An 11,612-nucleotide genomic window follows, 5' to 3' on the forward strand; every position below is an offset into this window, starting at 1 on the left:
CCATAGGCATATGGACAATTGGAAGCGATCAACAAGACCCTTAAGGCCACTTTAAAGAAGAGTTTAGAACAAGTAAAAGGTGCTTGGCCTGAAGAGCTGCGTCAGGCATTGTAGAGTTATCGTACCACTGCCAGGACTTCTACTGGCCATTCCTCTTTCTCCATGGCCTATGGCTATGAGGCCATGCTAGCAGTTGAAGTAGCTATCACCACACACCGCTGAGATACATACAACCCAACTACAAATCATGAATTACTACGAGAGTCTCTAGACTTGGTGGAGGACCTCAGAGATGCTTTACATCTTCGTGTATTGTTCTACCAGCAAATGGTGGCTAGATACTTCAATTCCAAAGTAAAAGATATGAAATTTTGTGTCGGAGACTTGGTGTTGTGAAAGGTTTTCTTAGCAACCCAAGATTCTAGTGCCGGGGTATTGGGCCCGAATTGGAAAGTTTGTATCAAGTAGAGAGCATCATATGCCCAAGAACGTACAAGTTAGCCCAACTAAGCGGGAGTTAGTGCTCCATGCTTGGAATACCGAGCATCTCCGCCGATACTACCAATAATATAAGCAATGTAATGGTCTAAATTCTGTAATCATTATATTTCCTTTGAGCATAATTAGTGAAATTTGTGTATTCAAAACACGGGAGAGGAATTTTATAATTAATTTGCTTATATTTAATTAATTATTCTTTTTATATCAATGCTCAAAGAGTATGTGCTCGATATCTTGGACCAGTGAACGCAGACTAAGTTTTCAATCACTTAAGGGTTTTGGTAGGGCAACCTCACTGAGGATTGTAAATCAGAAACGTGACCTAGGAAGTTAGGCTTATCGAAAGCAAAGCAGGCCTAGTGTCAGAGGTCATGAATAAAAAAATTAGGGAATAAACTCTAGGATTATAAAACCCAAGTATCTACCGAGGACAAGAGACCAAGGAGTAATGTCTCATTCTCGATGAGCAGAACCTAGTTTAAATGGTGAATGGTTTAGGGATTCCCGAGTATGATACTCGAATTCCCAAACTGCATCCAGAGGACTTAGAGCCCGAGGATGAGTAGGGCTTCCCCAAGACCGTGAGGCAAGCCCCGAGTACTAAATACTCGAGGGCAAGGGTGTGTTCGTGGCTAATGAGAAAAACCTAGTGGACCCAGTTGGTAATACTAAGGCTAAGGGGTGATAAGGATAATTGACCTCATGAGCCTCTAGAGGGAGAACTCAAGGAAACGCTAAAAACTCTAACTTGGCACCATGCTTAAGCAATTATCGGGGACCTGGTGCCCTATACCCACTGCTAAAGTGTTGGATTGTTTGCCTTAGGGAAATCTCGTTGAAAGAGCAAGAGCCCAAAAAATTTCGTTGTTTCTGATCATGTTAAATTAGAGTAAGGGAAATTCTCAAAATAACGACACATAGCAATAGGATAAACAAGTTTAAAAAGAGAAACAACATTCATAAGAGCAGTACGATGTGGAGATTTACACATAAAGGTACTCGGGGGCTCGAGCTTAAAAAAAATTTCCCCAAAACAAGAACAAAAAGAAATGGCACGCAGTTCCAAGGGGTAAATAAATAAAGTTTTACTCTTTGCTGCCTCTCGGGTCCTCCTCCACAAGATGGACGACAGGGTCCGCTTTCGGAGCTTGCCCAGCTTCACAAACCACGACATTGGCAGCCTCCACAGCTTGCGTCGCTTGCAAGCACTCTTCAAAAAGAAGCTTGTACTTGGCGGCTTCCCCCGAGAAGTCCAGACTCATATCCTAGTTATGGAACTATGCCACATAAAATGCATCCTCAACAATGGTCTCGATTTCTTTTTTTAGCTTGTCCACCTGGTGCTGATAGGACCAGTTCATCTTGATAGCCTCGACGGCCTTAATCTCGCCAAGATCGGCTCTATCATTGGCTTCCTTCAGCTACGCCTGCACATGGAAAATCTCCTGGGCTACTGAGAACTCTAGTGTTATCCCAAAAATTTGAAAAGAATGATGTGGCAATAAAATTGGCATATGGCATGAGTTAGTGGGGTGATCTGGCTTAGCAATGGCCCAATACATCCGTTAAGAAATTGGACAGATAGTCAAGTCAAATACACCCGACCGAAGAGAATATTTGGTCTAAGGGTTGCTTGGCTCAGACCCCAGTTTGAAGACCCTAATAATTGATTTAAAGCCAAGTCCAAGAAGATTGAAGGAGAGATTTGGATTTTGGTTCAAGGGATAAAAGCAACAGGTCCGATTGGACCTAAGCTTAAGGAGCCTCTTGATATTTTGGCTCGAGTGTGTCCGAGGTAAACCTCTCAAGGTTTCCTAAGTAGTGGCTTGGACGTGTCTGAGGAGAATGACTAAGTTTTAGTCAAGGGGAAAACCACATAATGGCCGATCGGATGTGCCATGGAAGAGGTATGCTTGGGCTTGTACAAGGTGAGAAAGAGGAGGAAAGTAGGCTTGGACCACCTTGGTCCGAGGAGAAGGGCGTCATGTCCGATCGGACATGCCCATGGGAGGTTCCTTGGACCATTTTGGTCCGAGGAGATGGAATGGAGAAGATGGCTCGGACCACCTTGGTCTGAGGAAATGGCATGAAAAGATAGGCTCGGACCACCTTGGTCCGAGGAGAAGATTACAAGGTCCGATCGGACCTTGGTTGAAAAGGAGAGGCTCGGACCACTTTGGTCCGAGGAGAAGGGCACCATGTCCAATCGGACATGCCCCTAGGAGAGGTGCTTTGGACCATTTTGGTCCGAGGAGATGATATGGAAAAAGTGGCTCGGACCACCTTGGTCCGAGGAGAAAACTACAAGGTCCGATCGGACCTTGATTGAAGGAAATGGGCTCGGGCTTGACCGAGGTAAGATTCCAAAGAGGATGGTTCAAACCACCTTAGACCGAAGAGGAAGCCATTGTGTCCGATCGGACAAGTCTTGGAGGAGCTTACCTCGGACTTGCCCGAGGTAAGAAGCAAAGGAAGTGGCCTCAGACCACCTTGGTCCGAGGAGAGCCAAACTTACATGATCTTTAGTCCGAGGAGAGCCATGCATATACCATCTTTGACCCACGGAAAGCTTGAAGGAGTAATCAACGTGCATGTGAGACTACGTCAAACTTCCCGAAACGACTTCAGTGAGAATTGGTCTAAGCATCCGGGAATCTCTCACTCCTCATTCGAATTTAGGATCAGTTGTATTTTAAACATTTATTTTGTCATATAAATATAAGGTGAATAATAAAATATCCCTATCTAAAGGGATATCAGTTGAGAATCCCAAGTCTATAAATAGAGGGTTGGGAGGATCGTAAAAGGACTTTTGGCAAAATTAAGAGTGAACCTGTGTTCTAGAGAGAGAAAGTGTTTTTCCCTGAGAGAGAACCCCTTTTTTGTATTCTGGAATATTTGCACTGAAGAAACTCAGTTGACACTGGTTCATCTGATCTTGAGTGTGAATACAGTAATAAAATCTCTAAGTGGATTAGGCTATTACCGATTATCGGGGCTGAACCACTATAAAATCTTGTGTTATTTACTTTCATTGATAAAAACTGTCTGTTGTCGTTTATAATTCTCTTGAAGGCTTGTCGTATTAGACGTTGTTACGTCGTTGGCTAAAATCACAGTCAACATCTAGGAATTAGAGTTATTTTTATGCTTTTAAATTTATATTTTTATCAAGAAAGAGTGATTTGTGATGTTTTGTAGTAGTTTTATTGTGTTTTTATTAAATATTAATTAAAGTAGGATAATCGTAAATAGTATAGTAATGCTGGGAAAATCTATAAAAAAAAATGTTGGTTTATTATCTTGATAGGTGGTCTTTGAGTTTAGAGCAACTTGAGAAAGAATTAAAGTACAAAGTGGAATCAGAATTTGAGGAATGTTGTGGCATAGTAGCAGCATCGCATCCTGGCAGCTACTCTATTTTGAGGGTCCACGTGGAAAGCTTCTATTTTTGGTCTCTAACTCAAGTTTTGTAATTAACTTAATTGGGCTGAAATTAATTGATAAAAGAATATTTGGGCTTTAGTTGTACCTTGGTCCATTTGTGGTAAAGAGGACAAAAGCAATTAAAAAAAAGAAAAGGAAATGAGGCCCACATGACTAAGGAGGGAGGTTGACCTAAATGGAGTAGTTGTCTTCTTCTATTGGGGGATATACACAATTGGCAGAGAGAGATAATACCCAACCGCCTAGCGCATTTCAATATACCCAATTTGGCAGCCATTAAGGAGAAGGAAAAAGAAAGGAAGGAGAAAAAGAAGGAAAAGCAAGAAGACAAAGTCACTTGAGACATCAATTTGACTTGAACTTCTCATCTTTATTTCTATTTTCTTTTAATTTATTCTCTAAAATTCAGATTATGGATTGTTATTATTTGGGTGTTTTTGAGATTATTAATATGAGCTAAACTCTAAATAGCTAGGATTATTGGAACCCTAATATGTGACTTGTTATATTTTGAGTTTGATGCTAATGCAATATGAGGTTTATTCATTCAAATATTTATCATGGTTAATGCTTGCTATTTATTGATCATCTTTAGTAGGTTATTGGGTTAATTTTTAATTCTGAAAATGTTGAAATTAATTGACACACAATTTGAATGGTGCATGCTTGAACTCTTTGATTTCAATATTGTAGTGATATAGACATATATTATTATTATGCATAGTCTTATGCAATTGATGCTAGAATTAAATCTTTGAAATTGAATTAGCATAGACATCTGTGAATCAATTTAAAGATTAGAATCATAGTTCTTTGACGAAAGCCTATGAAAATTAATTAAAATTCTTGACTACTAAACCACCAGATGTTGCAGCATCAGTCTAGCATCACTATCAGAGTTGCATATTAAGGGGATAATTATTCTAGTTGCCATCATACCATTTTTCACTCTTTGAATCAATTTTCCTGAGTTGTTTCTTTTATTTTTCTACTTTTAATTAGTATTTAATTACTTAGTTCATAGACCACAATCTTTTTAATTAATCTTAGTGCTTTTAAATCATTTTGTTAAAACTTAGTTTCTCAATTTAAATTTAAGAAATCTGTCCTTGTGACAATATCTAGTACTTGTTACTATATTACTTGTTGTTGACAGTGCACACTTGCACTTATCTTAAATTTACGCAACAAGTTTTTGGCGTCGTTGTCGGGGACTGTTTAAACTCATTTATTGTGAAATTGAGTATATTGCAATTTGGTTTAAAAAAAAATTTGCAAACTTGGGTGATCCTCGTGCAATTTCTGGTTTACACAGTGTATGAACGAGAATCAAGACCCTGAACTAATTCCCATTGATCCAGAAATTGAGCATACATTTAGAAGAAGGCGAAGGATGCGAAAATCAAAAAGGGAAGTAGTAGTGATAGATGCTGAGCAAGGAGCTCAACAGGGAGAAGCTCAAAGGGCTGTGAATCAAGCAGGAGCTGCTCAGGAGATAGTAGTTCAAGGGAGAGTAGCTGTCAATAATGGGCAAAATGCAGTGATTGTGGCTGATGACAGAGATCGTGCTATTAGGCAATATGCTCTCCCCTTCTTCAATGAGCTTAATCTGGGCATTGTGAGACCAGAAATTCAGGCTACATAGTTTGAGTTGAAGCCCGTTATGTTCCAAATGCTTCAAACTGTAGGTCAGTTCAGTGGGATGCCAAAAGAAGATCTTGACCTTCATCTTCACTTGTTCATTGAAGTGAGTGATTCTTTCAAGCTGCCCGGAGTTACAGAAAAGCCCTTGAGACTGAAGTTGTTTCCATAATCTTTGAGAAACAGAGCAAGGGCTTGGTTGAGCTCCCTCCCATCATATTCAGTGACTACTTGGCAAGAATTAGCCGAGCGATTCTTGATGAAATACTTCCCACCCACCAAGAATGCCAAGCTGCGAAATGAGATCACTTCTTTCCAACAACTAGATGAAGAGTCTTTATATGAAGCATGGGAGTGGTTCAAAGAGTTACTAAGAAAATTCCCTCATCATGGCATCCCTCATTGCACCCATATGGAGACCTTCTACAATGGTCTAAATGCTCATACAAGAATGGTGGTTGACGCTTCGACAAATGGGGCACTTTTGGCCAAGTCATACAATGAAGCTTATGAAATTCTAGAGAGGATCTCCAACAATAACTGTAACGACCCGAATTCACTAATTAGGCTTAAGGGCCTTGATTAGTGTGCCTGGAGGGCATAATGGGAATTATGTGTGATTTTAACGATTAAGATGCATGACTATGATTTAAAGCGTGTTATATGACTATGTGTATTATGTTATGTGATAATTATGCTATGTGATTTGTACTGCGTGGGTGTGGTGGTATCAATGTGATGCACGTGCCGAGACGGTCCTAGAAAGCTAGATAATGGTAACTGGTGATTTGGTAACTTGTGTAACTGTTAGTAACCATAGAGAGTAACAGGCTTTGTTGGAGAAGTGGTAGAATTGTAAAACTAGTAAAAGGACAAGTATGCCCTTGAGGTTTAGTTAGGAAGGGATATTAGTGGAGGGATAAAGTAGTCTTTTGGCAGTGGTATAGATGGTTTTGGCTGAGGGAAAAGGATATACACGATTCTTTTATGCTAAGTGTAAATGAAATTAAGGTTTGGAAGGCTAGAGAAATCAAGAAGGAAAGGGAGAATTGGGAACCTAGAAGGCAAAGTGGAAGAGGAATTAAGTTGTGTTCTTTGAGGCTAGTAAAGGGCTTAAGGGTGTGGAATCAAGCACATATCAAGGTTTATACTGAGGTAAGGATTTGGTCCCTGTTTTGTTAAGTTCTGAATTTGATTTTGGAAGGAATTGAAAGATAGCCATGGCTTGCTTTGCATGAAAATTCAGCTGGTTTGTCAAGGGGAAATTCAGTTTAAAGCATGGATTGGAGGAAGCTCAAGTTGAATTTTTGATTGAGGTAAGGGTATTAAACATGTTTGCAATCTCGTAGCTGTTATGAATTAAGAATCTAGAGGTTTGGTTTAGGCTTTTCTCAAGTTTTGGTTTAAGTGTTTGAGTCTGAAATTTAAGTGTGAATTTTGTGAGTGGTTGTGTAATTAAGCTAGATTATAATTTTTATAGGTTGTTGAATGGTCTATGTGGGGTTTTAAATTGGTTTTGGGGCTTAGGTATGAATTTGGGATGGTTTGGAGTGATTTGGGTTCGGGAAAAACGTAAGGGAAAACCCAGAAATCTGGGTTCGCGAAGGAGCGCCGCGGCCCTGTTCTTGGGCGCCGCGGCGCGAGGCTATTTCTGGGCAGAGCAAGCTCTCTGACTTGCTGGGCGCCGCGGCGCTAGGCTAATTTCAGGACATGGGATTTTACAATTTTGAGCCTTTGCTCCGGGGGTTCGGGGGATGTCTTTGGTGCATTGTTTTAGGGATTTGGGGAATTCCGAGAGTGTGGGATTGGTTCCGAGAAGTAGTTTTGGATTGATTAGTGACAAAGGATGTTTCATTTGTGATGTGATTAGGTCTTTGGAGAGGCTTGGGGTAGAGGACCGTGCTCGCGGATTCGTGGCATCGAAAACTAGTGAATTGAAAGGTAAGAAAACTGCACCCGGTTGTATGATTGTGATGGGACTAAGTGCTCCCGAGAGTTGTATCGTGTCAATGTTGGTATTACGCCATGGAACATGTAAAAGCGGTCTAAGAGTGTCGTACATGGTCTTAGCGCGCAGAGCGCGGATTGGCCACTGGGAGCCAAGGACAATGGGATAACGGAGGGAGCAGCCTGAGGGCGCTAGCCCTAGTTATCATTTGTGAACTGTAGATGATATGAATAGACATGCTTGGTATGTGGAATACTTGATTATATTGATTAATGATATGATTAAGATTATGTAATGCAATGTGGGATTTTGACTTGCTTGCTAATTGCTTATGCTTTGTTGCTATTGTGTTTTCTTGCTGGGCCTTGGCTCACGGGTGCTACGTGGTGCAGGTAAAGGCAAGGGCAAGCTGGACCAAGCCTGAGGTGGAGAGCTCCGAGGTGAAATGTACATAGCCAGCGATTCGACCTCTACGGTCGAGGAGTGGATCAGGACAGGGATCACCTAACTGCCTATTTTGCCTTAGTATGGCCGGTTGTTGTACATAAACCTTGTGTCTTTTGTAAACGATCTTTGAACTTAATATTTTTGGGATCCCATGTAACAGATGATACTTTTTAATGAAAATGTGGCTTTTGAGACCAAAATGCTTTTAACCCTAGTTCCTTTATAGTTTCAATGACACGATTTTATTTAACTGACTTGGTTAGCAAGTCTGGCACTTTATAAACACACAGTGTAACAGTCTTGGCTATCCAGGGTGTTACAATAACTATCAATGGCCAACTACTAGAGCACCTACGGGGAGGAAAGTGGCCGGTGTTCATGAGGTTGATGCATTGACTTCATTGGCGACCCAAGTTTCTTCTATGTCGAATATTCTTAAGAATATGAGCGTGGGCATGAGTCCACAATTGGGTCAACAAAGGGGGCAGCTTGTAAAAGCTTCTTGTGTGTATTGTGGTGATGGTCACACCTTTGACAATTGTCCCTCTAATCATGTATCTATCTCTTACATTGGAAATCAGAATAGAAGTGGTCTTAATTCAAATTCTTACAATCAAAGATGGCGGAAACACCCTAATTTCTTATGGAGAAATCAAGGGGTTGGTCTTAACACTTCATCTATGCCTCCTAGGCCTACTTATCCACCTGGTTTTTCTCAATAACAAATTCTTATGCCACAAGCATCCCCACCTAGTCCATTGGAGAATATGTTAAAGGATTATATGGCAAAAATAGATGCAATGATCCAAAGTCAAGCAACATCTATGAGAAACTTGGAGATTCAAGTTGGACAACTTGCTAATGAGATGTGAAGTCGACCCCAAGGTTCATTGCCAAGTGACACCATAAATCCAAGATGAGAAGATAAAGAGGATTTCAAAGCAATCAATTTGAGAAGTGGTAAGGAGTTGAAGAATAACAAGACAAAATCTGGGCATGAAGGTGAGCCCTCTTCAATCCAAATAGATGAGGAAATTCAAAAAGATGCTGAAATTCCTAGTGTACAAAAATCTGCCTCTGCCCAGAATGCTGCAAGAATGTCACAACATAGTCACCCAGAAAACTCAATTTCAAAGCAGCCACCTCCATTTCCCCAATGGTTTGAGAAGCAAAAGCAAGATGCTCAATTCAAGAAATTTCTAGATGTTTTGAAGTAGTTGTGTATTAACATCCCACTTGTGGAAGCCCTTGAACAAATGCCCAACCATGCGAAATTTTTGAAAGATATTCTTACAAAGAAAAGAAGGTTGGGGGAGTTTGAAACTGTAGCTCTAACCAAGGAGTGTAGCTCATTCTTGCAGAACAAGTTGCCTCCTAAAATGAAAGATCCGGGAAGTTTCACCATTCCATGTACTATTGGAGACTCTTATTGTGGAATGGCTTTGTGTGATTTGGGTGCTAGCATAAACTTGATGCCAATGTCTGTGTTCAAGCGGTTAGGGATTGGAGAGGTTAGACCTACAACAGTTACCCTTCAACTAGCTGATAGATCCCTCTCTCACCCTGATGGAAAAATTGAAGATGTGTTGGTAAGAGTTGAAAAATTCATTTTCCCCGCTGACTTTATTGTTCTAGACTATGAGGCGGATATAGAGGTTCCTATTATTTTGGGGAGGCCATTTCTTGCTACCAGTAGAACTTTGATCGACGTGGAAAAAGGGGAGCTCACAATGCGAGCTCAAGATGAGCAAGTAATGTTCAAGGTATTCCATCCTATATGTTCTCTAGATAAGTTGGAGGAGTGTTTGGTCATTCATTTCATGGACTTTACTATGGAGGAAGAGGTACCCACAAGGTATAGCAAGAAAGTGAGGATGAGGCTACCTCCTAAAGAATTTGAGAGCAACAATGAGCTAGGGGCAAGTATAAAGAAGGCATCATCTCATTTGCAAAAGCCACATAAAAAGAAGAAAAAGAAAAGGAGGTGTGGTAGGAAAGCTCATTCCCAAAGGTTCGAAGTGGGGCAGCGGGTGTGTTTCTCTAATCCTCAGATGAAAGGAAACTGCAAACATCTAAAATCAAGCTTCTCTGATTCATTCTCTGTAATCAAAGTATATCCTTGTGGTGCATTGGATTTGCATTATGAGAATTTAGGAAGAAAGTTTAAGGTGAATGGGAAATAATATAAGTTTGGGGGTAACAAGGTTAAGCAACACAAGACCTCGGCCACCTCACTTAATCTTTGAAAAGTCATGTGTTGAGCTGCTCTGCTTGACGTTAAAGATATACTTGGAGAGCATAAATTTATTATATATATAGTATATATAATATTTTATTTTTGTTCATATTTTTCACCTCCCTCCTTCATTGTCTAAGTTGTGGAATTGAATGAGTTAATGTTATGGGGTGACTGTGAGGATTCTTATATTTTTATGGGTCAATTGAAGCAATTTTGGGCAAGTTTCAAGCCAAGTCATGGGTGTGATTATGGCTGGTTTCCTGATAATTTGAATTCTGGAAAGTCTGGGAGTGATGTTGCAGCTATGCTATTAGGCTCTTTATTAATGCTACAACATTAAACCTAGGCGGAAAAAAAATAAAAAATATAAATTGGAGCTCAATCAAAGAGCTATCCAAGAGAGCGGGGGTTTCAGCCGTTCAGCAGCCACCATTGATGTTGAGGGAGTTTTTCTTTGCCTTTTGTCTTGTTTATTTTATATTCTTTTGATTTGATGATGCTTCATTTCTAGTTTCTTTCTTAATTCTTGTGGTTATTATTGTGTGTTGTGTAGCAATGAGGACATGGCTCTCTCTTAAGTTTGGGGGTGTTGTTTTTATTTGTTATTTTATCGTCTTACTTTCTTGCAATTTCTTGTCTTAAGTTTTAGATGTTGCTTAGGGTTGTTTTATGTCGAAACTTTGCAGAAATAGAGAGAAAAAAGTAATAATATTGACTCGTGGACTAGGTGGATTGTAACCACTGAACCACGTAAAAGTTCTATGCTTTTAAGTGAATGTTTATTAGTTCATTCTATATTATAATCTAGCACTAATCTACCTGTTTAATTTCTTAATACACTATTGGCGAAAAACCGCATCAACACTAATAATAAGGACATATTTGTAGTATACTACAACACATCAAAACAAGGACTAGGATGTGTTGATGCATAATGGAAGAGTTGTCGCCTATGCCTTAAAGACAACTAAAGGAGTACAAGGAGAGGTATCCAACCCATGAAATTAGAATTGGCAGTTATGGTCTTCGCATTAAATATTTGGAGACACTATCTGTATGGAGAGAAGTGTGAAATCTACAAAGACCACAAAAGCTTAAAGTACTTCTTTACGCAAAAAGAGCTCAGCATGAGGCAAAGATAATGGCTGGAGCAAGTGAAAGACTATGACTATGAGATTTTATATTACTTGGAAAAGGCCAACATTGTGCAGACGCACTCAGTAGATGCAATTACAGAAGTATGTCGTTACTTAGGGGGATAGCGCAACCCCTGTAGCAAGACACTATGAGATCCAAGATTGAGCTGAGAATGGGACGATTAGCCGACCTCACAATCAAGTCTACACTTCTGGAAGAGATTAAGGAAAAGCATCAACAAGATAAGTTTCT

At 40.0% G+C, this 11,612-nt stretch overlaps 1 non-coding gene across 1 annotated transcript; it reads right to left on the reverse strand.

The window, feature by feature from the left end:
- Positions 1 to 5,878: 5,878 nt before the first annotated feature.
- Positions 5,879 to 5,985, reverse strand: LOC133833355 (small nucleolar RNA R71). Its single transcript, XR_009892736.1, has one exon. It is a non-coding gene; the product is annotated as a small nucleolar RNA R71 (small nucleolar RNA).
- Between the last annotated feature and the right edge of the window lie 5,627 nt (positions 5,986 to 11,612).

Source organism: Humulus lupulus, chromosome 4 (genome assembly GCF_963169125.1).
Source record: "Humulus lupulus chromosome 4, drHumLupu1.1, whole genome shotgun sequence".
In the NCBI taxonomy this organism is placed as follows: Eukaryota; Viridiplantae; Streptophyta; class Magnoliopsida; order Rosales; family Cannabaceae; genus Humulus; species Humulus lupulus.